Genomic DNA, 4552 nt, shown 5'->3' with positions numbered 1-4552 from the left:
CAACACTGACTGGGTGGTTTAGGAGATTTTGTTTTAAAGGAAAGTGTGGACGGATGGTGAGCGATCACAATAGCTCACAGCAGACACTTTGTACTGAGGTGAGCTAATAAAAAACTAGAACTGTCACAGGAGTGACTCATACTCCCACCATACGGTCTTGTCACAGAAGAATGGCAACCATAAGAAATCTTAACAAGGCAGTCTGAATGACAGCTAAATCCCCCGCCACTGTTATGGATAGTGAAAGGGTAAACCTTTGACCTTTAGCTGTGACCCTGACCTTGAACTGATATGGCTGACTCATGAATTCTGCACAACATCTTGATGTGGTGATCATTTGACCCAAGTTTCAAGAAAATCCTTCAAGGGGTTTAGGAGATACAGATCTCAAACCTTTGACCTTCAGTTGTGACCTTGACCTTGAGTTGACATGGCTGACTCATGAGCTCTTGATGAGGTGATCATATGACCCAAGTTTGATGAAAATCCTTCAAGGGGTATAGAAGATACAGAGTGGACACAAAATGGAAGGCTCAAACCTTTGACCCTAAGCTGTGACCTTGACCTTGAGCCAGCATGGCTGACTCATAAGTTCTGCACATCATTTTGATAAGGTGATAATTTGACCCAAGTTTTATAAAATTCCTTCAAGGGGTTTAGGAGATATAGAGCAGACACGAAATGGAAGGCTAAAACCTTTAACCTTATGTTATGACCTTGACCTTGAGCCGGCATGGCTGACTCATGGGTTCTGCACATCATCTTAATGAGGTGATCATTTGACCCAAGTTTGATGAAAAGCCTTCAAGGTGTTTAGGAGATATAGAGCGGACACAAAATGGAAGGCTCAAACCTTTGACCTTCAGTTGTGACCTTGACCTTGAGCTGGCATGGCTGACTCATGGGTTCTGCACATCGTCTTGATGAGGTGATCATTTGACCCAAGTTTCATGAAAATCCTTCAAGGGGTTTAGGAAATATGGAGCGGACACAAAAGTGTTACGGACAGACGGACGGACGGAGACCATTTCTATAACCCCCCACCACTTGTGGCGGTTTCCTTCAAGGGGTTAGGAGATATACAGCGGACACGAAATGAAAGGCTCAAACCTTTGACCTTGAGTTGTAACCTTGAGCTGGCGTGGCTGACTCATTGGTTCAGCACATCATCTTGATGAGGTGATAATTTGACCCAAGTTTCATGAAATTCCTTCAAGGGGTTTAGGAAATATGGAGCAGACACAAAATGGAAGGCTCAAACCTTTGACCTTGAGTTTTCACCTTGACCTTGAGCCGGCATGGCTGACTCATGGGTTCTGCACATCAGCTTGATGAGGTGATCATTTGACCCAAGTTTCATGAAATCCCTTCAAGGGGTTTAGGAGATGTAGAGCGGACACAAAATGGAAGGCTCAAACCTTTGACCTTGAGTTGTGACCTTGACCTTGAGCCAGCGTGGCTGACTCATGGGTTCTGCACATCGTCTTGATGAGGTGATCATTTGACCCAAGTTTCATGAAAATCCTTCAAGGGGTTTAGGAAATATGGAGCGGACACGAAAGTGTTAAGGACAGATGGAACGACGGAGACCATTTCTATAACCCCCCACCACTTGTGGCGGGGGATTAAAAATACTTAGAATAAAAAAAAAATGTCAAAAAAGCTTAATACTTAACAAGAGTGCCAGAATGTCACAATGTACGCCCATCACAGCAAATTTCTTTACAGTAGCACCTGTATTTGCAAATGTGTTTTTTAGAAATTATTGTAATTCTTTTATTTTTCTAAGTCCACAAAAAAAATCTTTACCAGGTAGAGATACCTTAAAATACACCCAAAATTTAAAAGTAACATCAGTGTTGTACCACAGAAAAGTGGTCTTGGTTTTTGAATTATAAAAAGGTTACAATGTAAGTTATTTATAGTAATAACTAAGGGAAGTTAATCTTTAAAGAGAAAAAAAAAAAAATGAAGAAGAAATGCTCCGGACAAAGTCATTCTTGTATCTGACCTTTGGCCTCTAAGTGTGACCTTGACCTTAGACCTAGGGACCTGGTTCTTGCGCATGACACTCCGTCTCATGCTTGTGAACATTTGTGCCAAGTTGTATCAAAATCCCTCAATGCATGAAGAAGAAATGCTCCGGACAAAGTTTTCATTCTTGTATCCTTGACCGCTAAGTGTGACCTTGACCTTAGACCTAGGGACCTGCTTCTTGTGCATGACACTCCGTCTCATGCTTGTGAACATTTGTGCCAAGTTATATCAAAATCCCTCAATGCATGAAGAAGAAATGCTCCGGACATAGTTTTCATTCTTGTATCCTTGACCTCTAAGTGTGACCTTGACCTTAGACCTAGGGACCTGGTTCTTGCGCATGACACTCACTCTCATTATGGTGAACAATTGTGCCACAAGCTACATCAAAATCCTTCCATGCCTGAAGAAGATATGCTCCGGACAAAGTCATTCTTGAATTTTTCATTCTTGTATCCTTTGACCTCCAAGTGTGACCTTGACCTTAGACCTAGGGACCTAGTTCTTGCGCATGACACTCCGTCTCATGATGATGAACAGTTGTGCCAACTTTCATCAAAATCCCTCATGCTCCGGACAAAGTCATTCTTGAATTTGACCTTTGACCTCTAAGTGTGACCTTGACCTTAGACCTGGTTCTTGCGCATGACACTCCGTCTCATGATGGTGAACAACTGTGCCAAGTTTCATCAAAATCCCTCCATGCATGTAGAAGATATGCTCCAAGACAGTCTGTGGACGCCGCCCGCCCGCCCGCCCGCCAGGGGCGTTCCCATAATACGTCCCATTTTCACGGGCGTATATATAAAAAGAAGTTTATTCGTCTTTGGAGTACTTCATCCTGGGCTTCCACATATAAGTAATACTAGTATAATTATGTGCCCTGGATGAGGGATAAGGTAAATATAAAAAATCTCTATTAGAGATACACTAACAGTGAATACAAAAAAGTGTCTTACCGACCCATGTTACCACAGAAAAATGTATTTACTTTTTACATAGGACTTATAATAAAAAATACCTAAAATATTGAAAATCTAAAAATAGGAAATGAACAACAAAATAGGATCGGCAAATCCATGAATCGTCTTAGGGATTCATATTTAATTTTCCGATCCTATTCTGTCATTCATTTCGCATGAACACCTAAAAAAAAAAAGTTTCATTTATGTTTACATTATATTTCCTTTCCATTCGTAAACAAGATTGAATTATAACTGGCACATTTTTAATTTTGTTGCATTTCACATTAAAATCAGCTTCCTGGCCATTCTGTTCACCAGACAGAACAATTGCGAAGTCATCTAAGAATGTTCTCCCTGACTATACTCGGACGTTGTCAAAGCAGCGGCATGTTATCACTAAGCAGCGTTGATGTAACTTTCACGCCTTTCCTTTTGCTGTTGTCATAATTTTCAATGGAAAAGAATAGGGTGAATATAACTATATAGAATTGTTTTGCTTTCTAATATTAGAGGTGTATGTTTTAGATTGTGCAACATTTCACTGTAAATACAGCAATTTAATATTAATTAATATACACCTGTACATATCAATTTAAAATCGAGATCAGAGTAAGTTAGTACATTGTAAATCAAGAAAGTTGGTCAAAGGATACAAGAATGAAAACTTTGTCCGGAGCATTCTCTCTTCATGCATAGAGGTATTTTGATATAACTTGTCACAAATGTTCATCATCATGAGGCGGAGTGTCATGCGCAAGAACCAGGTCCCTAGGTCTAAGGTTAAGATCAGACTTACAGGTCAAAGGATACAAGAATGAAAACCTTGTCCGGAGCATTTCTTCTTCAGGCATAGAGGGATTTTGATATAACTTGGCACAAATGTTCACCACCATGAGACAAAGTGTCAGGCGCAAGAACCAGGTCCCTAGGTCTAAGGTCAAGGTCACACTTAGAGGCCAAAGGTCAGATACAAGAATGACTTTGTCGGAAGCATTTCTTCTTCATGCATGGAGGGATTTTGATGTAACTTGGCACAATTATACACCATCATGAAAGGAAGTGTCATGCACAGTTCCTTTCTTTAGAATTACTTCCCTTTGTTGTTACTATAAATAGCGTATATTGTAACGTCTTCATTACTAGTCGTAGGGAAAAATCAAGACCACTTTTCTGTAGAACAACATGCATGCTACATCCAATTTTGATGTGTATTTTGACCAATACCTGGTAAAGATTTTTGTGTGGACTTACAATTTTTTTTTTTGATTTTTTGTTTTTTTATGCCCCTGAAGGGAGGCATATTAGTTTTCAACTGTCCGTCTGTTCGTTCGTTAGTTAGTTAGTTCGTTCGTTTGTTAGTCACAACGTTAACTTTTTGCATGAAGGCACTTTACTCGCGAACCACTGCACCCAGGACCTTCAAACTTCATATGCTGATAGTACTTATAGAGTACACCACCCCTACTGACTTTGGGGTCACCAGGTCAAAGGTCAAGGTCACAGGGGCCAACGTTAACTTTTTGCATGAAGGCATTTTACTCGCGAACCAC

The sequence above is a fragment of the Mercenaria mercenaria genome, unplaced genomic scaffold, assembly GCF_021730395.1.
Source record: "Mercenaria mercenaria strain notata unplaced genomic scaffold, MADL_Memer_1 contig_97, whole genome shotgun sequence".
NCBI classification, from domain to species: domain Eukaryota; kingdom Metazoa; phylum Mollusca; class Bivalvia; order Venerida; family Veneridae; genus Mercenaria; species Mercenaria mercenaria.
This window is presented reverse-complemented; position numbering follows the sequence as displayed.